Below are 23,339 nucleotides of genomic sequence, written 5' to 3' on the forward strand. Positions count from 1 at the left end.
ATCAACCGTGTCACACTTTAGCAGATCACGGGAGAGTTAGTTGCACGTTACGAGATGAGCTCCTCTAAGGAACCACTGTGATTTTCACGGAGAAAGAAAGATCCAGTCCTGGATTCTCAGATGCATATGATTCATTACCAAAGGCATAAGAAATGTGTATCCTTATGCCTTCTGTCTTGCAAGAATCAGCTTTTTCTCTTGTTAGCAAAGCAAAGTTGCACTTTGCTCGTTGAGCTTCCCCTAAGGAACAACAGTGTTTTGCACAGCGAAAGCAAGCTCCAGCCCTGGAATTTTAGATGTATATGATTTACTTTCCAAAACCATAAGAAATATGTGCCCTGATGTCTCCTGTCTATCAGAAATCAAGAGTTTCACGTGATAGAAGAGCAAAGGTGCACTTTGCGATACGAGGTTCCCGTAAGTATAAACTGTGTTTTCACCATAAAAGAAAGTTCCAGACCTGCATTCTCGAATGCATATGATTCACATATAAAAGCCATAAGAAATGTGTGTCCTTATGCTTTCTGTCTTTCAAGAATCAGATGTCTCTCTGTTAGCAACGAAAAGTTGCACTTTGCGAGTTGAGCTTCCCCTAAGGAACAAAGTTGTTTTTCACCGAGAAAGAAAGATCCAGGCCTCGATTCTCAGATGCATATTATTCACTTACCAAAGCCATAAGAAATGTGTGTCCTTAGGCTTGTTGTCTTCCAAGAATCAGCTGTTTCTCTCGTTAGCAACGAAAAGTTGCACTTTGCGAGTTGAGCTTCCCCTAAGGAACAAAGTTGTTTTTCACAGAGAAAGAAAGCTCCAGGCCTGGATTCTCAGATGTATATTATTCACTTACAAAAGCCATAAGAAACGTGTGCCATTATGCTTTCTATCTTGCAAGAATCAGCTGTTTCTCTTGTCAGCAACGAAAAGTTGCACCTTGCTAGATGAGCCTCCCCTAAGGAACAAGGTTGTTTTTCACCGAGAAAGAAAGATCCAGTCCTGGATTCTCAGATGCATATGAGAATCTGTCTAAAGCCATAAGAAATATGTGTCCTGATACATTCTGTCTGACAGGAATCGACCGTTTCACTTGTTAGCAAAGCAAAGTTGCACTTTGCTCGTTGAACTTCCCCTAAGGAACAACAGTGCTTTGCATCCAGAAAGAGAGATCCAGGTTCGGATTCTCTGATGCATGTGATTCACTAGCCAGAGCCATAAGAATACTGTGTCCTGATGCCTTCTGTCTGACAGGAATCGACCGTTTCACTTGTTAGCAAAGCAAAGTTGCACTTTGCTCGTTGAGCTTCCCCTATGGAACAACAGTGTTTTGCACAGCGAAAGCAAGCTCCAGCCCTGGAGTTTTAGATGTATATGATTTACTTTCCAAAACCATAAGAAATATGTGCCCTGATGTCTCCTGTCTGTCAGAAATCAAGAGTTTCACGTGTTAGAAGAGCAAAGGTGCACTTTGCGATACGAGGTTCCCGTAAGTATAAACTGTGTTTTCACCATAAAAGAAAGCTCCAGACCTGCATTCTCGAATGCATATGATTCACATATAAAAGCCATAAGAAATGTGTGTCCGTATGCTTTCTGTCTTGCAAGAATCAGATGTTTCTCTGTTAGCAACGAAAAGTTGCACTTTGCGAGATGAGCTTCCCCTATGGAACAAATTTGTTTTTCCTGAGACAGAATGATCCAGGCTTGGATTCTCAGATGCATATTATTCACTTACCGAAGCCATAAGAAATGTGTGTCCTTTTGCTTTCTGTCTTGAAAGAATCAGCTGTTTCTCTTGTTAGCAACGAAAAGTTGCACTTCCCCTAAGGTACAAAGTTGTCTTTCACCGAGACAGAAAGATCAAGGCCTCTATTCTAAGATGCATATTATTCACTTATCAAAGCCATAAGAAATGTGTGTCCTTATGCGTGCTGTCTTGCAAGAATCAGCTGTTTCTCTTGTTAGCAACGAAAAGTTGCACTTTGCGAGATGAGCTTCCGCTAAGGAACAAAGTTGTTTTTCACCGAGAAAGAAAGATCCAATCCTGGATTCTCAGATGCATATTATTCACTTACCGAAGCCATAAGAAATGTGTGTCCTGATGCCTTCTGTCTGACAGGAATCGACCGTTCACTTGTTAGCAAAGCAAAGTTGCACTTTGCTCGTTGAGCTTCCCCTAAGGAACAACAGTGCTTTGCACCGTGAAAGCAAGCTCCAGCCCTGGAGTTTTAGATGTATATGATTTACTTTCCAAAACCATAAGAAATATGTGCCCTGATGTCTCCTGTCTGTCAGGAATCAAGAGTTTCACGTGTTAGAAGAGCAAAGGTGCACTTTGCGATAGGAGCTTCCCGAAAGTAACAACTGTGTTTTCACCAAGAAAGAAAGCCCGAGACCTGCATTCTCGAATGCATATGATTCACTTATCAAAGCCATAAGAAATGTGTGTCCTTATGCTTTCTGTCTTGCAAGAATCAGCTGTTTCTCTAGTTAGTACGAAAAGGTGCACTTTGCGATAGGAGCTTCCCCTAAGGAACAAGATTGTTTTTCACCGAGAAAGAAAGATCCAATCCTGGATTTTCAGATGCATATTATTCACTTATCAAAGCCATAAGAAATATGTGTCCTTTTGCTTTCTGTCTCGCAAGAATCAGATGTTTCTCTTGTTAGCAACGAAAAGTTGCACTTTGCGAGTTGAGCTTCCCCTATGGAACAAAGTTGTTTTTCACCGAGAAAGAAAGATCCAATCCTGGATTCTCAGATGCATATTATTCACTTATCAAAGCCGTAAGAAATGTGTGTCCTTAGGCTTGTTGTCTTGCAAGAATCAGCTGTTTCTCTTGTTAGCAACGAAAAGTTGCACTTTGCGACATGAGCTTCCCCTATGGAACAAATTTGTTTTTCCTGAGACAGAATGATCCAGGCTTGGATTCTCAAATGCATATTATTCACTTACCGAAGCCATAAGAAATGTGTGTCCTGATGCCTTCTGTCTGACAGGAATCGACCGTTTCACTTGTTAGCAAAGCAAAGTTGCCCTTTGCTCGTTGAACTTCCCCTAAGGAACAACAGTGCTTTGCATCCAGAAAGAGAGCTCCAGGTTCGGATTCTCTGATGCATGTGATTCACTAGCCAGAGCCATAAGAATACTGTGTCCTGATGCTTTCTGTCTGACAGGAATCGACCGTTTCACTTGTTAGCAAAGCAAAGTTGCACTTTGCTCGTTGAGCTTTCCCTAAGGAACAACAGTGTTTTGCACAGCGAAAGCAAGCTCCACTCCTGGAGTTTTAGATGTATATGATTTACTTTCCAAAACCATAAGAAATATGTGCCCTGATGTCTCCTGTCTGTCAGAAATCAAGAGTTTCACGTGTTAGAAGAGCAAAGGTGCACTTTGCGATTCGAGGTTCCCGTAAGTATAAACTGTGTTTTCACCATAAAAGAAAGCTCCAGACCTGCATTCTCGAATGCATATGATTCACATATAAAAGCCATAAGAAATGTGTGTCCGTATGCTTTCTGTCTTGCAAGAATCAGCTGTTTCTCTTGTTAGCAACGAAAAGTTGCACTTTGCGAGATGAGCTTCCCATATGGAACAAATTTGTTTTTCCTGAGACAGAATGATCCAGGCTTGGATTCTCAGATGCATATTATTCACTTACCGAAGCCATAAGAAATGTGTGTCCTTTTGCTTTCTGTCTTGAAAGAATCAGCTGTTTCTCTTGTTAGCAACGAAAAGTTGCACTTCCCCTAAGGTACAAAGTTGTCTTTCACCGAGACAGAAAGATCAAGGCCTCTATTCTAAGATGCATATTATTCACTTATCAAAGCCATAAGAAATGTGTGTCCTTATTCGTGCTGTCTTGCAAGAATCAGCTGTTTCTCTTGTTAGCAACGAAAAGTTGCACTTTGCGAGATGACCTTCCGCTAAGGAACAAAGTTGTTTTTTACCGAGAAAGAAAGATCCAATCCTGGATTCTCAGATGCATATTATTCACTTACCGAAGCCAAAAGAAATGTGTGTCCTGATGCCTTCTCTCTGACAGGAAATGAGTCTTTCACTCGTTAGCAAAGCAAAGTTGCACTTTGCTCGTTGAGCTTCGCCTAAATAACAACAGTGTTTTGCACAGCGAAAGCAAGCTCCAGCCCTGGAGTTTTAGATGTATATGATTTACTTTCCAAAACCATAAGAAATATGTGCCCTGATGTCTCCTGTCTGTCAGAAATCAAGAGTTTCACGTGTTAGAAGAGCAAAGGTGCACTTTGCGATAGGAGCTTCCCGAAAGTAACAACTGTGTTTTCACCAAGAAAGAAAGCTCCAGACCTGCATTCTCGAATTCATATGATTCACTTATCAAAGCCATAAAAAATGTGTGTCCTTATGCTTTCTGTCTTGCAAGAATCAGATTTTTCTCTTGTTAGGAAGGAAAAGTTGCACTTTGCGAGTTGAGCTTCCCCTAAGGAACAAGGTTGTTTTTCACCGAGAAAAAAAGATCCAGGCCTGGATTCTCAGATGCATATTATTCACTTACCGAAGCCATAAGAAATGTGTGGCCTGATGCCTTCTGTCTGACAGGAATCGACCGTTTCACTTGTTAGCAAAGCAAAGTTGCACTTGGCTCGTTGAACTTCCCCTAAGAGACAACAGTGCTTTGCATCCAGAAAGAGAGCTCCAGTCCTGGATTCTCTGATGCATGTGATTCACTAGCCAGAGCCATAAGAATACTGTGTCCTGATGCTTTCTGTCTGACAGGAATCGACCGTTTCACTTGTTAGCAAAGCAAAGTTGCACTTTGCTCGTTGAGCTTCCCCTAAGGACAACAGTGTTTTGCACAGCGAAAGCAAGCTCCAGCCCTGGAGTTTTAGATGTATATGATTTACTTTCCAAAACCATAAGAAATATGTGCCCTGATGTCTCCTGTCTGTCAGAAATCAAGAGTTTCACGTGTTAGAAGAGCAAAGGTGCACTTTGCGATAGGAGCTTCCCGTACGTAACAACTATGTTTTCACATAGAAAGAAAGCGCTAGACCTGCATTCTTGAATGCATATGATTCACTTATCAAAGCCATAAGAAATGTGTGTCCTTTTGCTTTCTGTCTTGCAAGAATCAGCTGTTTCTCTTGTTGGCAACGAAAAGTTGCACTTCCCCTTAAGTACAAAGTTGTCTTTCACCGAGACAGAAAGATCAAGGCCTCGATTCTAAGATGCATATCAAAGCCATAGAAAAAGTGTGTCCTTATGCGTGTTGTCTTGCAAGAATCAGCTGTTTCTCTTGTTAGCACGAAAAGTTGCACTTTGCGAGATGAGCTTCCACTATGGAACAAGATTGTTTTTCACCGAGAAAGAAAGATCCAGGCCTGGATTCTCAGATGCATATTATTCACTTATCAAAGCCGTAAGAAATGTGTGTCCTTAGGCTTGTTGTCTTGCAAGAATCAGCTGTTTCTCTTGTTAGCAACGAAAAGTTGCACTTTGCGAGATGAGCTTCCCCTATGGAACAAATTTGTTTTTCCTGAGACAGAATGATCCAGGCTTGGATTCTCAGATGCATATTATTCACTTACCGAAGCCATAAGAAATGTGTGTCCTGATGCCTTCTGTCTGACAGGAATCGACCGTTTCACTTGTTAGCAAAGCAAAGTTGCACTTGGCTCGTTGAACTTCCCCTACGGAACAACAGTGCTTTGCATCCAGAAAGAGAGCTCCAGGTTCGGATTCTCTGATGCATGTGATTCACTAGCCAAAGCCATAAGAATACTGTGTCCTGATGCTTTCTGTCTGACAGGAATCGACCGTTTCACTTGATAGCAAAGCAAAGTTGCACTTTGCTTGTTGAGCTTCGCCTAAATAACAACAGTGTTTTGCACAGCGAAAGCAAGGTCCAGCCCTGGAGTTTTAGATGTATATGATTTACTGTCCAAAACCATAAGAAATATGTGCCCTGATGTCTCCTGTCTGTCAGAAATCAAGAGTTTCACGTGTTAGAAGAGAAAAGGTGCACTTTGCGATAGGAGCTTCCCGTACGTAACAACTGTGTTTTCACATAGAAAGAAAGCTCCAGACCTGCATTCTCGAATGCATATGATTCACATATAAAAGCCATAAGAAATGTGTGTCCTTTTGCTTTCTGTCTTGAAAGAATCAGCTGTTTCTCTTGTTAGCAACGAAAAGTTGCACTTCCCCTTAGGTACAAAGTTGTCTTTCACCGAGACAGAAAGATCAAGGCCTCGATTCTAAGATGCATATTATTCACTTATCAAAGCCATAGGAAATGTGTGTCCTTATGCTTGCTGTCTTGCAAGAATCAGCTGTTTCTCTTTTTAGCAACGAAAAGTTGCACTTTGCGAGATGAGCTTCCGCTAAGGAACAAAGTCGTTTTTAACCGAGAAAGACAGATCCAATCCTGGATTCTCAGATGCATATTATTCACTTACCGAAGCCATAAGAAATGTGTGTCCTGATGCCTTCTCTCTGACAGGAAATGACTCTTTCACTTGTTAGCAAAGCAAAGTTGCACTTTGCTTGTTGAGCTTCGCCTAAATAACAACAGTGTTTTGCACAGCGAAAGCAAGCTCCAGCCCTGGAGTTTTAGATGTATATGATTTACTTTCCAAAACCATAAGAAATATGTACCCTGATGTCTCCTGTCTGTCAGAAATCAAGAGTTTCACGTGTTAGAAGAGCAAAGGTGCACTTTGCGATAGGAGCTTCCCGTAAGTAACAACTGTGTTTTCACCAAGAAAGAAAGCTCCAGACCTGCATTCTCGAATGCATATGATTCACTTATCAAAGCCATAAGAAATGTGTGTCCTTATGCCTTGTGTCTGGCAGGAATCAACTCTAAGAGTTGTTAACAGAGCATGTGACTATTAGCTGCACTTTGCGAGATGAACTTCCTTAAAGGGGCACCTGTGCTTTTCCCAGAGTAAGAATGCTCCAGGCCTCGATTCTCAGATGCATAGGATTCACTTATCAAAGCCGTAAGAAATGTGTGTCCCGATGCCTTCTGTCTGACAGGAATCGACCGTTTCACTTGTTAGCAAAGCAAAGTTGCACTTTGCTCGTTGAACTTCCCCTAAGGAACAACAGTGCTTTGCATCCAGAAAGAGAGCTCCAGGTTCGGATTCTCTGATGCATGTGATTCACTAGCCAGAGCCATAAGAATACTGTGTCCTGATGCTTTCTGTCTGACAGGAATCGACCGTTTCACTTGTTAGCAAAGCAAAGTTGCACTTTGCTCGTTGAGCTTCCCCTAAGGAACAACAGTGTTTTGCACAGCGAAAGCAAGGTCCAGCCCTGGAGTTTTAGATGTATATGATTTACTTTCCAAAACCATAAGAAATATGTGCCCTGATGTCTCCTGTCTGTCAGAAATCAAGAGTTTCACGTGTTAGAAAAGCAAAGGTGCACTTTGCGATAGGAGCTTCCCGAAAGTAACAACTGTGTTTTCACCAAGAAAGAAAGCTCGAGACGTGCATTCTCGAATGCATATGATTCACTTATCAAAGCCATAAGAAATGTGTGTCCTTATGCTTTCTGTCTTGCAAGAATCAGATTTTTCTCTTGTTAGGAAGGAAAAGTTGCACTTTGCGAGTTGAGCTTCCCCTAAGGAACAAGGTTGTTTTTCACCGAGAAAAAAAGATCCAATCCTGGATTCTCAGATGCATATTATTCACTTACCAAAGCCATAAGAAATGTGTGTCCTTATGCTTTCTGTCTTGCAAGAATCAGCTTTTTCTCTTGTTAGCAACGAAAAGTTGCACTTTGCGAGATGAGCTTCCCCTAAGTAACAAGATTGTTTTTCACCGAAACAGAAAGATCCAATCCTGGATTCTCAGATGCATATTATTCACTTATCAAAGCCATAAGAAATATGTGTCCTTTTGCTTTCTGTCTCGCAAGAATCAGATGTTTCTCTTGTTAGCAACGAAAAGTTGCACTTTGCGAGTTGAGCTTCCCCTATGGAACAAAGTTGTTTTTCACCGAGACAGAAAGATCCAATCCTGGATTCTCAGATGCATATGATTCACTTACCGAAGCCATAAGAAATGTGTGTCCTTTTGCTTTCTGTCTTGAAAGAATCAGCTGTTTCTCTTGTTAGCAACGAAAAGTTGCACTTTGCGAGATGAGCTTCCGCTAAGGAACAAAGTTGTTTTTCACCAAGAAAGAAAGATCCAGGCCTGGATTCTCAGATGCATATTATTCACTTACCGAAGCCATAAGAAATGTGTGTCCTGATGCCTTCTGTCTGACAGGAATCGACCGTTTCACTTGTTAGCAAAGCAAAGTTGCACTTGGCTCGTTGAACTTCCCCTAAGAAACAACAGTGCTTTGCATCCAGAAAGAGAGCTCCAGTCCTGGATTCTCTGATGCATGTTATTCACTAGCCAGAGCCATAAGAATACTGTGTCCTGATGCCTTCTCTCTGACAGGGATCGACCGTATCACTTGTTAGCAAAGCAAAGTTGCACTTTGCTCGTTGAGCTTCCCCTAAGGACAACAGTGTTTTGCACAGAGAAAGCAAGCTCCAGCCCTGGAGTTTTAGATGTATATGATTTACTTTCCAAAACCATAAGAAATATGTGCCCTGATGTCTCCTGTCTGTCAGAAATCAAGAGTTTCACGTGTTAGAAGAGCAAAGGTGCACTTTGCGATAGGAGCTTCCCGTACGTAACAACTATGTTTTCACATAGAAAGAAAGGTCTAGACCTGCATTCTTGAATGCATATGATTCACTTATCAAAGCCATAAGAAATGTGTGTCCTTTTGCTTTCTGTCTTGAAAGAATCAGCTGTTTCTCTTGTTGGCAACGAAAAGTTGCACTTCCCCTTAGGTACAAAGTTTTCTTTCACCGAGACAGAAAGATCAAGGCCTCGATTCTAAGATGCATATTATTCGCTTATCAAAGCCATAGGAAATGTGTGTCCTTATGCTTGCTGTCTTGCAAGAATCAGCTGTTTCTCTTGTTAGCAACGAAAAGTTGCACTTTGCGAGATGAGCTTCCGCTAAGGAACAAAGTCGTTTTTCACCGAGAAAGAAAGATCCAATCCTGGATTCTCAGATGCATATTATTCACTTACCGAAGCCATAAGAAATGTGTGTCCTGATGCCTTCTCTCTGACAGGAAATGACTCTTTCACTTGTTAGCAAAGCAAAGTTGCACTTTGCTTGTTGAGCTTCGCCTAATGAACAACAGTGTTTTGCACAGCGAAAGCAAGCTCCAGCCTTGGAGTTTTAGATGTATATGATTTACTTTCCAAAACCATAAGAAATATGTACCCTGATGTCTCCTGTCTGTCAGAAATCAAGAGTTTCACGTGTTAGAAGAGCAAAGGTGCACTTTGCGATAGGAGCTTCCCGTAAGTAACAACTGTGTTTTCACCAAGAAAGAAAGCTCGAGAACTGCATTCTCGAATGCATATGATTCACTTATCAAAGCCATAAAAAATGTGTGTCCTTATGCTTTCTGTCTTGCAAGAATCAGATTTTTCTCTTGTTAGGAAGGAAAAGTTGCACTTTGCGAGTTGAGCTTCCCCTAAGGAACAAGGTTGTTTTTCACCGAGAAAAAAAGATCCAATCCTGGATTCTCAGATGCATATTATTCACTTACCAAAGCCATAAGAAATGTGTGTCCTTATGCTTTCTGTCTTGCAAGAATCAGCTTTTTCTCTTGTTAGCAACGAAAAGTTGCACTTTGCGAGATGAGATTCCCCTAAGGAACAAGATTGTTTTTCACCGAGACAGAAAGATCCAATCCTGGATTTTCAGATGCATATTATTCACTTATCAAAGCCATAAGAAATATGTGTCCTTTTGCTTTCTGTCTCGCAAGAATCAGCTGTTTCTCTTGTTAGCAACGAAAAGTTGCACTTTGCGAGTTGAGCTTCCCCTATGGAACAAAGTTGTTTTTCACCGAGAAAGAAAGATCCAATCCTGGATTCTCAGATGCATATTATTCACTTATCAAAGCCGTAAGAAATGTGTGTCCTTAGGCTTGTTGTCTTGCAAGAATCAGCTGTTTCTCTTGTTAGCAACGAAAAGTTGCACTTTGCGACATGAGCTTCCCCTATGGAACAAATTTTTTTTTTCCTGAGACAGAATGATCCAGGCTTGGATTCTCAGATGCATATTATTCACTTACCGAAGCCATAAGAAATGTGTGTCCTGATGCCTTCTGTCTGACAGGAATCGACCGTTTCACTTGTTAGCAAAGCAAAGTTGCACTTTGCTCGTTGAACTTCCCCTAAGGAACAACAGTGCTTTGCATCCAGAAAGAGAGCTCCAGGTTCGGATTCTCTGATGCATGTGATTCACTAGCCAGAGCCATAAGAATACTGTGTCCTGATGCTTTCTGTCTGACAGGAATAACCGTTTCACTTGTTAGCAAAGCAAAGTTGCACTTTGCTCATTGAGCTTCCCCTAAGGAACAACAGTGTTTTGCACAGCGAAAGCAAGCTCCAGCCCTGGAGTTTTAGATGTATATGATTTACTTTCCAAAACCATAAGAAATATGTGCCCTGATGTCTCCTGTCTGTCAGAAATCAAGAGTTTCACGTGTTAGAAGAGCAAAGGTGCACTTTGCGATACGAGGTTCCCGTAAGTATAAACTGTGTTTTCACCATAAAAGAAAGCTCCAGACCTGCATTCTCGAATACATATGATTCACATATAAAAGCCATAAGAAATGTGTGTCCGTATGCTTTCTGTCTTGCAAGAATCAGATGTTTCTCTGTTAGCAACGAAAAGTTGTACTTTGCGAGATGAGCTTCCCCTATGGAACAAATTTGTTTTTCCTGAGACAGAATGATCCAGGCTTGGATTCTCAGATGCATATTATTCACTTACCGAAGCCATAAGAAATGTGTGTCCTTTTGCTTTCTGTCTTGAAAGAATCAGCTGTTTCTCTTGTTAGCAACGAAAAGTTGCACTTCCCCTAAGGTACAAAGTTGTCTTTCACCGAGAAAGAAAGATCAAGGCCTCTATTCTAAGATGCATATTATTCACTTATCAAAGCCATAAGAAATGTGTGTCCTTATGCGTGCTGTCTTGCAAGAATCAGCTGTTTCTCTTTTTAGCAACGAAAAGTTGCACTTTGCGAGATGAGCTTCCGCTAAGGAACAAAGTTGTTTTTTACCGAGAAAGAAAGATCCAATCCTGGATTCTCAAATGCATATTATTCACTTACCGAAGCCATAAGAAATGTGTGTCCTGATGCCTTCTCTCTGACAGGAAATGACTCTTTCACTTGTTAGCAAAGCAAAGTTGCACTTTGCTCGTTGAGCTTCGCCTAATGAACAACAGTGTTTTGCACAGCGAAAGCAAGCTCCAGCCCTGGAGTTTTAGATGTATATGATTTACTTTCCAAAACCATAAGAAATATGTGCCCTGATGTCTCCTGTCTGTCAGAAATCAAGAGTTTCACGTGTTAGAAAAGCAAAGGTGCACTTTGCGATAGGAGCTTCCCGAAAGTAACAACTGTGTTTTCACCAAGAAAGAAAGCCCGAGACCTGCATTCTCGAATGCATATGATTCACTTATCAAAGCCATAAGAAATGTGTGTCCTTATGCTTTCTGTCTTGCAAGAATCAGATTTTTCTCTTGTTAGGAAGGAAAAGTTGCACTTTGCGAGTTGAGCTTCCCCTAAGGAACAAGGTTGTTTTTCACCGAGAAAAAAAGATCCAATCCTGGATTCTCAGATGCATATTATTCACTTACCGAAGCCGTAAGAAATGTGTGTCCTTAGGCTTGTTGTCTTGCAAGAATCAGCTGTTTCTCTTGTTAGCAACGAAAAGTTGCACTTTGCGACATGAGCTTCCCCTATGGAACAAATTTTTTTTTTCCTGAGACAGAATGATCCAGGCTTGGATTCTCAGATGCATATTATTCACTTACCGAAGCCATAAGAAATGTGTGTCCTGATGCCTTCTGTCTGACAGGAATCGACCGTTTCACTTGTTAGCAAAGCAAAGTTGCACTTTGCTCGTTGAACTTCCCCTAAGGAACAACAGTGCTTTGCATCCAGAAAGAGAGCTCCAGGTTCGGATTCTCTGATGCATGTGATTCACTAGCCAGAGCCATAAGAATACTGTGTCCTGATGCTTTCTGTCTGACAGGAATAACCGTTTCACTTGTTAGCAAAGCAAAGTTGCACTTTGCTCATTGAGCTTCCCCTAAGGAACAACAGTGTTTTGCACAGCGAAAGCAAGCTCCAGCCCTGGAGTTTTAGATGTATATGATTTACTTTCCAAAACCATAAGAAATATGTGCCCTGATGTCTCCTGTCTGTCAGAAATCAAGAGTTTCACGTGTTAGAAGAGCAAAGGTGCACTTTGCGATACGAGGTTCCCGTAAGTATAAACTGTGTTTTCACCATAAAAGAAAGCTCCAGACCTGCATTCTCGAATACATATGATTCACATATAAAAGCCATAAGAAATGTGTGTCCGTATGCTTTCTGTCTTGCAAGAATCAGATGTTTCTCTGTTAGCAACGAAAAGTTGTACTTTGCGAGATGAGCTTCCCCTATGGAACAAATTTGTTTTTCCTGAGACAGAATGATCCAGGCTTGGATTCTCAGATGCATATTATTCACTTACCGAAGCCATAAGAAATGTGTGTCCTTTTGCTTTCTGTCTTGAAAGAATCAGCTGTTTCTCTTGTTAGCAACGAAAAGTTGCACTTCCCCTAAGGTACAAAGTTGTCTTTCACCGAGAAAGAAAGATCAAGGCCTCTATTCTAAGATGCATATTATTCACTTATCAAAGCCATAAGAAATGTGTGTCCTTATGCGTGCTGTCTTGCAAGAATCAGCTGTTTCTCTTTTTAGCAACGAAAAGTTGCACTTTGCGAGATGAGCTTCCGCTAAGGAACAAAGTTGTTTTTTACCGAGAAAGAAAGATCCAATCCTGGATTCTCAAATGCATATTATTCACTTACCGAAGCCATAAGAAATGTGTGTCCTGATGCCTTCTCTCTGACAGGAAATGACTCTTTCACTTGTTAGCAAAGCAAAGTTGCACTTTGCTCGTTGAGCTTCGCCTAATGAACAACAGTGTTTTGCACAGCGAAAGCAAGCTCCAGCCCTGGAGTTTTAGATGTATATGATTTACTTTCCAAAACCATAAGAAATATGTGCCCTGATGTCTCCTGTCTGTCAGAAATCAAGAGTTTCACGTGTTAGAAAAGCAAAGGTGCACTTTGCGATAGGAGCTTCCCGAAAGTAACAACTGTGTTTTCACCAAGAAAGAAAGCCCGAGACCTGCATTCTCGAATGCATATGATTCACTTATCAAAGCCATAAGAAATGTGTGTCCTTATGCTTTCTGTCTTGCAAGAATCAGATTTTTCTCTTGTTAGGAAGGAAAAGTTGCACTTTGCGAGTTGAGCTTCCCCTAAGGAACAAGGTTGTTTTTCACCGAGAAAAAAAGATCCAATCCTGGATTCTCAGATGCATATTATTCACTTACCAAAGCCATAAGAAATGTGTGTCCTTATGCTTTCTGTCTTGCAAGAATCAGCTTTTTCTCTTGTTAGCACGAAAAGTTGCACTTTGCGAGATGAGCTTCCCCTAAGTAACAAGATTGTTTTTCACCGAGACAGAAAGATCCAATCCTGGATTCTCAGATGCATATTATTCACTTATCAAAGCCATAAGAAATATGTGTCCTTTTGCTTTCTGTCTCGCAAGAATCAGATGTTTCTCTTGTTAGCAACGAAAAGTTGCACTTTGCGAGTTGAGCTTCCCCTATGGAACAAAGTTGTTTTTCACCGAGACAGAAAGATCCAATCCTGGATTCTCAGATGCATATGATTCACTTACCGAAGCCATAAGAAATGTGTGTCCTTTTGCTTTCTGTCTTGAAAGAATCAGCTGTTTCTCTTGTTAGCAACGAAAAGTTGCACTTTGCGAGATGAGCTTCCGCTAAGGAACAAAGTTGTTTTTCACCAAGAAAGAAAGATCCAGGCCTGGATTCTCAGATGCATATTATTCACTTACCGAAGCCATAAGAAATGTGTGTCCTGATGCCTTCTGTCTGACAGGAATCGACCGTTTCACTTGTTAGCAAAGCAAAGTTGCACTTGGCTCGTTGAACTTCCCCTAAGAAACAACAGTGCTTTGCATCCAGAAAGAGAGCTCCAGTCCTGGATCCTCTGATGCATGTTATTCACTAGCCAGAGCCATAAGAATACTGTGTCCTGATGCCTTCTGTCTGACAGGAATCGACCGTTTCACTTGTTAGCAAAGCAAAGTTGCACTTGGCTCGTTGAACTTCCCCTAAGAAACAACAGTGCTTTGCATCCAGAAAGAGAGCTCCAGCCTTGGAGTTTTCTATGTATATTATTTACTTTCCAAAACCATAAGAAATATGTGCCCTGATGTCTCCTGTCTGTCAGAAATCAAGAGTTTCACGTGTTAGAAGAGCAAAGGTGCACTTTGCGATAGGAGCTTCCCGTAAGTAACAACTGTGTTTTCACATAGAAAGAAAGCTCCGGACCTGCATTCTCTAATGCAAATGATTCAGTTATCAAAGCCATAAGAAATGTGTGTCCTTATGCTTTCTGTCTTGCAAGAATCAGATGTTACTCTTGTTAGCAACGAAAAGTTGCACTTTGCGAGATGAACTTCCCCTAAGGAACAAACTTGTTTTTCACCGAGAAAGAAAGATCCAGTCCTGGATTCTCAGATGCATATTATTCACTTACCGAAACCATAAGAAATGTGTGTCCTGATGACTTCTGTCTGACAGGAATCGACTTTTTCCCTTGTTAGCAAAGCAAAGTTGCACTTTGCTCGTTGAGATTCACCTAAGGAACAACTCTGCTTTGCATCCAGAAAGAGGGCTCCAGTCCTGGATTCCCTGATGCATGTGATTCACTAACTAGAGCCATAAGAATACTGTGTCCTGATGCCTTCTGTCTGACAGGAATCGACTGTTTCACTTGTTAGCAAAGCAAAGTTGCACTTTGCTCGTTGAACTTCCCCTAAGGAACAACAGTGCTTTGCATCCAGAAAGAGAGCTCCAGTCTTGGATTCTCAGATGCATGTGATTCACTAGCCAGAGCCATAAGAATAGTGTGTCCTGATGCCTTCTGTCTGACAGGAATCGACCCTTTCACTTGTTAGCAAAGCAAAGTTGCACTTTGCTCGTTGAGCTTCCCCTAAGGAACAACGGTGCTTTGCACCGTGAAACCAAGATCCAGCCCTGGAGTTTTAGATGTATATGATTTACTTTCCAAAACCATAAGAAATATGTGCCCTGATGTCTCCTGTCTGTCAGAAATCAAGAGTTTCACGTGTTAGAAGAGCAAAGGTGCACTTTGCGATAGGAGCTTCCCGTAAGTAACAACTGTGTTTTCACCAAGAAAGAAAGCTCCAGACCTGCATTCTCGAATGCATATGATTCACTTATAAAAGCCATAAGAGATGTGTGTCTTTATGCTTTCTGTCTTGCAAGAATCAGATGTTTCTCTGTTAGCAACGAAAAGTTTCACTTTGCGAGTTGAGCTTCCCCTAAGGAACAAAGTTGTTTTTCACCGAGACAGAAAGATCCAGGCCTGGATTCTCAGATGCATATTATTCACTTACAAAAGCCATAAGAAATGTGTGTTCTTATGCTTTCTATCTTGCAAGAATCAGCTGTTTCTCTTGTTAGCAACGAAAAGTTGCACTTTGCGAGATGAGCTTCCCCTAAGGAACAACGTTGTTTTTCACCGAGAAAGAAAGATCCAGTCCTGGATTCTCAGATGCATATGAGAATCTGTCTAAAGCCATAAGAAATATGTGTCCTGATACCTTCTTTCAGGCAGGAATCGACTGTTTCTCTTGTTAGCCGAAAAATGCTACTATTTACAAGCTGAACTTCCCCTAAGGAAAAACTGCGCTTTGCATCCAGAAAGAGGGCTCCAGTCCTGGATTCTCTGATGCATGTGATTCATTAGCCAGACCCCTAAGAATACTGTGTCCTGATGCCTTCTGTCTGACAGGAATCGACTGTTTCACTTGTTAGCAAAGCAAAGTTGCACTTTGCTCGTTGAGCTTCCCCTAAGGAACAACAGTGCTTTGCACAGCGAAAGCAAGCTCCAGCCCTGGAGTTTTAGATGCATATGATTTACTTTCCAAAACCATAAGAAATATGTGCCCTGATGTCTCCTGTCTGTCAGAAATCAAGAGTTTCACGTGTTAGAAGAGCAAAGGTGCACTTTGCGATAGGAGCTTCCTGTACGTAACAACTGTGTTTTCACCAAGAAAGAAAGCTCCAGACCTGCATTCTCGAATGCATATGATTCACTTATCAAAGCCATAAGAAATGTGTGTCCTTATGCCTTCTGTCTGGCAGGAATCAACTCTTACAGTTGTTAACAGAGCATGTGACTATTAGCTGCACTTTGCGAGATGAACTTCCTAAAAGGAGCACCTGTGCTTTTCCCAGAGTAAGAATGCTCCAGGCCTCGATTCTCAGATGCATAGGATTCACTTTCCAAAACCATAAGAAATGTGTTTCTTTATATGTTCTGTCTTGCAGGAACCACATGTTTCTCTTGTTAAAGGACCATGGGAGTTCTATTTGCACTTTGCGAAATGAACTTGCTTCGAGGGGCACTTGTGCTTTTCCCAAATAAGAAAGTTTTAGGCATGGATTATCTGATGCATATAATTCTCTTTCCAAATCCATAAAAAATATGTATCTTGCAGCCTTCTGTCTTGCACGAATCAACCTTGGCACACTTTAGCAGATCATGGGATAGTTATTTGCACTTTGCGAGATGAGCTCCTCTAAAGAACCACTGTGCTTTTCACGGAGAAAGAAAGATTCAGGCCTGGATTCTCAGATGCATATGATTCACTTATCAAAGCCATAAGCCATGTGTGTCCTTATGCCTTCTGTCTTGCAAGAATCAGCTGTTTCTCTTGTTAGCAACGAAAAGTTGTACTGAAAACTGCACATTGAAAAGTTTGCGAGATGAGCTTACCCTAAGGAAAAAGTTGTTTTTCACCGAGAAAGAAAGATCCAGTTCTGGATTCTCAGATGCATATGAGAATCTGTCTAAAGCCATAAGAAATATGTGTCCTGATGCCTTCTGTCTGACAGGAATCGACTGTTTCACTTGTTAGCAAAGCAAAGTTGCATTTTGATCGTTGAGCTTCCCCTAAGGAACAACAGTGCTTTTCACCGTGAAAGCAAGCTCCAGCCCTGGAGTTTTAGATGCATATGATTTACTTTTGAAAACCATAAGAAATATGTGCCCTGAAATATGTTTCCTTGGGCGCAAACATCAACGGCACGTACCACTTTCTTGTCCGGGAAAGTGCCGTTTTTCAGCCCTGAATACCAGACTGATGAAGCCCCCTCACAGGGAAGAGGCTCCCAGGACAGAAAGCGATTGTGCTTTTTTTAGGGGTAATGGGGCCCATCATTGGCACCTGAGAGCCCAAGGCTGCCACCTTTTCCCTGGGTGCAAAGCTTGACGGTGCATACCCTGTGCGGGTCCGGGAAAGGGCCGTTTTTCAGCCCAGAATTCCAGACGGAAGTCGATTCCTCTCTGGGAAAAAGTGTCAGCACAGAAAGCCATTGTGCCTTTTCTAGAGGTAATGGGGTCCCATCTTTAGCACCTGAGAGTCCAAGGCTGCCACCTTTTCCCTGGGCGCAAATGTCGACGGCGCGTGCCACTTGCAAGTCCGGGAATGTGCTGTTTCTCATCCCAGAATTCCAGGCCAGCGAAGATTTCTCCCTGGGAAAAGGTGCAAGGACAGAAAGCGATTGTGCCTTTTCTAGGGTTAATGGGGCACCAAAATTGGAAGCTGAGAGCCCAGGGCTGCCACCTTTTCCCTGGGCACAAAGCTCGATGGTGCGTGCCACATGCGGGTAAGGGAAAGAGCCGTTTTCAGCCCAGAATTCCAGACGAAAGTCAATTCCTCCCTGGGAAAAGATGTCAGGACAGAAAGACATTGTGCCTTTTCTAGGGTTAATGGGGCCCCAAAATTGACACCTGAGAGCCCAAGACTGCCACCTTTTGCCTGGGCGCAATGCTCGAACATGCGTTCCACATGCAGGTCCGGGAAAGTTCCATTTTTCAGCCCAGAATTCCAGACGGATGAAGACTCCTCACAGGGAAGAGGCTCCCAGGACAGAAAGCCATTGTTCCATTTCTAGGGTTAATCGGGCCCCATCATTTGCACCTGAGAGCCCAAGGTTGCCTCCTATACCCTGGGTGCAAAGCTCGACCCTGCGTGCTACGTGAGGGTACAGGAAATTGCCGTTTCTCATTCCAGAATTCCAGACCGATGAAGATTCCTCCCTGGGAAAAGGTGCCAGGACAGGAATGGATTTCTCCTTTTCTAGGAGTAATGGGGACCCATCATTGGCACCTGAGAGCCGAAGGCTGCTAGCTTTTCCCTGAGCGCAAAGCTCGACGGTGCGTGCCACTTGCGGGTCCAGGAATGTGCTGTTTCTCATCCCAGAATTCGGGGCCGATGAAGATTTCTCCCAGGCAAAAGGTGCCAGGACAGAAAGCGATTGTGCCTTTTCTAGGGTTAATGGGGCCCCAAAATTGACACCTGAGAGCCCAAGGCTTCCACCTTTTCCCTGGGCGCAAAGCTTGACGGAGCGTTCCACGTGCAGGTCCGGGAAAGTGCCATTTTTCAGCCCAGAATTCCAGACCAATGAAGATTCCTCAGAGGGAAAAGGTACCAGGAGACAAAGCCATTGTGTATTTTGTAATGCTAATTGGGCCCCATCATTGGCACCTGAGAGCCCAAGGCTGCCACCTTTTCCCTGGGTGCAAAGCTCGACGATGCATACCCTGTGTGGGTCCGGGAAAGGGCCGTTTTTCAGCCCAGAATTCCAGACGGAAGTCAATTCCTCTCAGGGAAAAGGTGTCAGGACAGAAAGCAAGTGTTATTTTTCTAGTGTTAACGAGGCCCCATCATTGGCACCTGAGAGCCCAAGGCTGCCACGTTTTGTCTGGGCGCAAATGTCGACGGCACGTGCCACTTGCGGGTCCGGGGAGGTGCCATTTTTCAGCCCAGAATTCCAGACGGACGAAGATACCTCTCAGGGAAAAGGTGCCAGGTCAGAAATCAATTGTTATTTATCTAGTGTTAACGGGGCCCCATCATTGGCACCTGAGAGCCCAAGGCTGCCACCTTTTCCCTGGGCACAAACATCAACGGCGCGTACCACTTTCTTGTCCGGGAAAGTGCCGTTTTTCAGCCCAGAATTCCAGACGGATGAAGACTCCTCCCAGGGAAGAGGCTCCCAGGACAGAAAGCAATTGTTCCATTTCTAGGGTTAATCGGGCCCCATCATTGGCACCTGAGAGCCCAAGGTTGCCTCCTATACCCTGGGTGCAAAGCTCGACCCTGCATGCTACGTGAGGGTCCCAGAAATTGCCGTTTCTCATTCCAGAATTCCAGACCAATGAAGATTCCTCCCTGGGAAAAGGTGCCAGGACAGAAAGCCATTGTGCCTTTTCTAGGGATAATGGGGCCCCATCATTGGCACCTGAGAGCCCAAGGCTGCCACCTTTTGCCTGGGCACAAAGCTCGACGGTGCGTTCCACTTTCAGGTCTGGGGAAGTGCCGTTTTCAGCCCAGAATTCCAGATGGATGAAAATTCCTCCCAGGGAAAAGGTGCCAGGACAGAAAGCCATTGTGCCTTTTGTAGGGGTAATGGGGCCCCATCATTGGCACCTGAGAGCCCAAGACTGCCACCTTTTCCCTGGACGCAAAGCCCGGCTGTGCATGCCACATGCGGTTTTTTCAGCCCAGAATTCCAGACTAACGATGATTCCTCCCAGGGAAAAGGCATCCAGGACAGAAATCTATTGTGCCTTTTCTAGGGTTAATGCAGCCCCATCATTGACACCTGAGAGCCCAAAGCTGCCACCTTTTCCCTGGCCTCAAAGCTCGACAGTGCAGGCGAGGTGGGGATCTGGGAAAATGCCGGTTTTCAGCCCAGTATTCCAGACGGCCCAAGATTCCTCCCTGGGAAAATGTGCCAGGACAAAAAGCGTTTGTTCCTTTTCTAGGTTAATGGGGCCCCATCATTGGCACCTGAGAGCCCAAGGTGGCTACCTTTTCCCTGGGCTCAAAGATCGACGATGCGTGCCACATGCGGGTAAGGGAAAGTGCCTTTTTTCAGCCCAGAATTCCAGACGGACCAGGATTCCTCCCAGGGAATAGGTGCCAGGACAGAAAGGGATTGTTCCTTTTCTTGGGGTAATGGGGCTCCATCATTGGCAACTCAGAGCCCAAGACTGCCACCTTTTCCCTGGTCTCAAAGCACAACGGAGAGTACCAGGTGCGGGTCAGGGTACGTGCCTTTTTTCAGCCCAGATTTCCAGACTGACGAAGATTCCTCCCAGGGAAAAAGTGCCAGGACAGAAAGCGATTGTTCCAGTTCTAGGGTCAATGGTGCCCCCTCATTGGCACCTGACAGCCCAAGGCTGTCACCTTTTCCCTGGGCTCAAAGCCTGACGGCGCGTGCCACATACCCTTTATTCAGCCCTGAATTCCAGACAGACGATGATTTCTCTCTGGGAGAAACTCGCCAGGACAGAAAGCGATTGTTCCTTTTCTAAGGTTAATGCGGCCCCATCTTTGGCAGCTGAGAGCCCAAGGCTGCCACCTTTACCGTGGGCTCAAAGATCGACGGTGCATGCCAGGTGCAGATCCGGGAAATGCCTTTTTTTATCCCAGAATTCCAGACGGATTAAGATTCCTCCAAGGGAAAAGGTGCCAGGACAGAAACGGATTGTTCCTTTTCTAGGGTTAATGGGGCCCCATCGTTGACACCTGAGAGTCCAAGGCTGCCACCTTTTCCCTGGGCAGAAAGCCCGACGGTGCCTACCACATGCTGTTTTTTAAGTCCAGAATTCCAGAGGGACGATGATTCCTCCCTGGGAAAAGGTGCCAGGACAGAAAGGGATTGTTCCATTTCTAGGTTTAAGGGGCCCCATCATTGGCACCTGAGAGCCCAAGGCTGCCACCTTTTCCCTGGGCACAAAGCTCGACGGAACGTGCCAAGTGCAGGTTTTTTAGCCCAGAATTCAGACGGATGAAGATTCCTGCCAGGGAAAATGTGCCAGGACAGAAAGCGACTGTTACTTTTCTAGTGTTAATGCGGTCGCACTTTTGGCACCTGAGAGCCCAAGGCTGCCACCTTTTCCCTGGGCTCAAAGCTCGATGCAGCGTGCCAAGTGCGGGTCTGGGATAGTGCCGTTTTTGAGCCCAGAATTCCAGACAGACCGAGATTCCTCCCAGGGAATATGTGCTAGCACAGAAAGCGATTGTGCCTTTTCTAGGCGTAATGGGGCCACATCATTGGCACCTGAGAGCCCAAGGCTGCCACCTTTTCCCTGGGCTCAAAGCATGACGGAGCGTGCCAGGTGCAGGTCAGGGAAAGAGCCGTTTATCAACCCGGAATTCCAGGCGGTTTAAGATTCTACCCTGGGATAAAGTGCCAAGACAGAAAGTGATTGTTCCATTTCTAGGTTTAAAGGGCCAAATCATTGGCACATGGCAGCCCAAGGCTGCCGCCTTTCCCCTGGCCTCAAAGCTCGACGGAGTGTGCCAGGTGCGGTTCTGGAAAGCGTAATTTTTCAACCCAGATTTCCAGACGGCCCAAGATTGCTCCCAGGGAAAAGGTGCCAGGACAGAAAGCAATTGTTTCTTTTCTAGGGTTAATGGGGCCCCATCATTGGCACCTGAGTGCCAAAGGCTGCCACCTTTTCCCTGGGCGCAAAGCCCGACGGTGCATGCCACATGCGGTTTTTTCAGCCCAGAATTCCAGACGGACGAGGATTCCTCCCTGGGAAAAGGTGCCAGGGCAGAAAGCTATTGTGCCTTTTCTAAGAAAATGGGGCCCCATCACTGGTAGCTGAGACCCCAAGGCTGCCACCTTTTCCCTGGGCTCAAGCCTCGACGATGCATGCCATGCGCGGGTCCGGCAAATGCAGTTTTTCATCCCCGAATTCCAGATGGATGAAGATTCCTCCCAGGAAAAAGGTGCCAGGACAGAAAGCAATTGCTCCAGGTCTAGGGTTAATGGGGCCCCCTCATTGGCACCTGAGAGGCCAAGGCTGTCACCTTTTCCTGGACGCAAAGCCCGACGGTGCGTGCCATTTGCGGGTTTTTCAGACCAGATTTCCAGACGGATGAAGATTCCTCGCAGGGAAAATGTGCTAGGACAGAAAGCGATTGTTCCTCTTCTAGTGTTAATGGGGCCCCACTTTTGGAACCTGAGAGCCCAAGGCTGCCACCTTTTCCCTGGGCTCAAAGCACAACGGAGCGTGCCAGGTGCGGGTCAGGGAAAGCGTAATTTTTCAGCCCAGATTTCCAGACAAACCAAGATTCCTCCCTGGGAAAACGTGCCAGGACAGAAAGCGTTTGTTCCTTTTCTAGGGTAATGGGGCCCCATCATTAGCACCTGAGAGCCCAAGGCTGCCACCTTTGGGCGCAAAGCCCGACCTTGCGTACCACATGCAGTTTTTTCAGCCCAGAATTCCAGACGGACGATTATTCCTCCCTGGAAAAAACATGCCAGGATAGAAAGCGATTGTGCCTTTTCTAAGGGTATTGGGGCCCCATCATTGACAGCTGAGAGCCCAAGGCTGCCACCTTTTCCCTAGCCTCAAAGCTCGACGGAGCGTGCCAAGTGCGGGTCCGGGACAGTGCTGTTTTTCAGCCCAGAATTCCAGACAGATGAAGATTCCTCCCAGCGAAAAGGTGCCAGGACAGAAAGTGATTGTTCCTTTTCTAGGGTTAATGGGGCCCCATCATTGGCACCTAAGAGCCCAAGACTGCCACCTTTTCACTGGGCGCAAAGCTCGACGGAGCGTGGCAAGTGCGAGTCAGGGAAAGTGCGGTTTTTCAGCCCAGATTTCCAGACGGACGAAGATTCCTCCCAGGGAAAAGGTGCCAGGACAGAAAGCAATTTTTACATTTCTTGGGTTAATGGGGCCCCATCATTGGCACCTGAGAGTCCAAGGCCTCAACATTTTCCCTGGGCGCAAAGCCCGACGGAGCGTGCCAGGTGCAGGTTTTTCAGCCCAGAATTCCAGACGAACCAACATTCCACCAAGGGAAAATGTGCCAGGACAGAAAGCGATTGTTCCTTTTCTAAGGATTAATGGGGCCCCTTCATTGGCACCTGACAGCCCAAGCCTGCCACCTTTTCACTGGGAACAAAGCTCGACGGAGCCTGCCACGTGTGGGTCTGGGAAAGTGCTTTCCATCCTGGCACCTTTTCCCAGGGAGGAATCATCGTCCATCTGGAATTCTGGGCTGAAAAAACCGCATGTGACACACACCGTCGGGCTATGGGCCCAGGGAAAAGGTGGTAGCCTT

This window comes from Pithys albifrons, chromosome 34, assembly GCF_047495875.1.
Source record: "Pithys albifrons albifrons isolate INPA30051 chromosome 34, PitAlb_v1, whole genome shotgun sequence".
NCBI classification, from domain to species: Eukaryota; Metazoa; Chordata; class Aves; order Passeriformes; family Thamnophilidae; genus Pithys; species Pithys albifrons.